This window comes from Echinops telfairi, unplaced genomic scaffold (assembly GCF_000313985.2).
Source record: "Echinops telfairi isolate 266 unplaced genomic scaffold, ASM31398v2 ScPeMD7_7469;HRSCAF=8507_0, whole genome shotgun sequence".
In the NCBI taxonomy this organism is placed as follows: Eukaryota; Metazoa; Chordata; class Mammalia; order Afrosoricida; family Tenrecidae; genus Echinops; species Echinops telfairi.
The window spans coordinates 60467152-60468766 of NW_022111372.1; positions in this window are offsets into that span (position 1 = coordinate 60467152).

Below are 1615 nucleotides of genomic sequence, written 5' to 3' on the forward strand. Positions count from 1 at the left end.
TAAGGGCCGTCCAGTCAGCCTGTCCCTTAGTGACCCTCTGCACATCAGGAAGGCAGCACCGCCCCGTCCGGCATCATCCTCATAATTGTTCCCCCGCCTGAGCCCAGTGTTGCAGCCATGGGTCATTCCAGCTCCTGCGGGCCTGCCTTTTTTTTGCTGCCCCTCTGCTTTACCAAAAATGACGTCCTTCAGGGTCTGGTCTCTTGTGACAACATGTCCAAAGTAGGTGAGATAAAGTCTTGTCATCCTGGCCTCTAAGGAACCTTCTTCTTCCTCCAAGATATTTTGTTTGTTCTTTTGGCAGTTCAGGGTACTTTCGATGTTCTTGCCCAGCTCCACGGTTCAATTGCACGTAGTGGCCACCATAGTCTACTGCCATGGCTCACTATACCCCTCCCTCCCTCTTTTTCGGTATGAAAACATTGGCTATTAAAATAGTAATACTTATTAAAAGAACCCAAGCATTAAAAAAAAAAAAAAGATTGATTCTAGGGTAAGTAACCTGATCTATTCTTTAGAAGAATTCAAACATTGTCGTGTGTTAGAACTACCAGTCATTCTGTAGAGTGGGGTGTGTGTGTTGTGTCTTTGGGGTGGGTGGGGCAGGGAAGGGTCTGTACCCTAGAGCCCAGCCAGAACAGAATTCCTGGTCCATGCAGAGCCACCTGATTAGGATGACATCCTGGTTAGGATGACAAAGGAAAAGAGACTACGCACACATTGGGACCAGACATTTCATGACATTCATTCATTCATTCATTCATTCTACTCTGCAGCAGGCCCAGCAAAAAAAGCCAAAAAACGATGGGCAAGGTTCCTGCTTTAAGAGCTCACATTCTAGAGGGGAGGAAGCCAACAAGTCAGGAGACTATCAGAGAGGGTCGGAAGGTCAGGGGGATTGTCGGATGAGGCTCAGCTGAGAGCTGACTGTTGATGTATCCGGCCGCGTCAGATGGAAGGCAGACCTGGAGGAGGAGTGCACAGGCAGAAGGTCCCAGGACTGCCAAGGGACCCGGAAAGAAGGGGCTGGAGTCTGGTTCGCCCTGGGACAGCTGGAAGTCGCAAGCAGCTCTCAGGAAGGCAGAGCCACAAAGCTAGCCAGCGGCTCTGCCACAGAAGACGCTCCCTCAGAAAGTACCCGGGCAGCCCGTGCCAGCCAGGTGTGTGGGGTGTCTCTTCAGACTTCAGCCACCCCACACTTGCCCTTATCCCCAGCAGAGAAGCCACAGTGCTTTCTGACTGCCTTCTTCAGAACCCAGAGTCCACGGTCCCCACCAGGAAGACCTCAAGGGAAACAGAAAGGAGGAGAAAGAGAAGGGAGAGTGCGGACTCAGCTGCTGCTTATCGGAGCAACCTTGAGCAGGTCAGTTCAGGCCTCTGGGTGTGTGTTTCCTGAAGAGTCTGCAGGAGACACAGGTATGGGTATGAGGAGAACATTTTCACTCCTGTCTTTGTTTTTGGCCACGCAAATAGCAATGGCATTGGTGGTTGGCTGGTGAGTCATTTGGAGAAGGCAGTGCTGTGACTAGAGGAAGCTCTCTAGCTATGGGCTGATGGACAGGGAGGGATACTTCTCCTGGCAGGGTAAGCTGTGCGGCTTACCACCCCGCCTCCC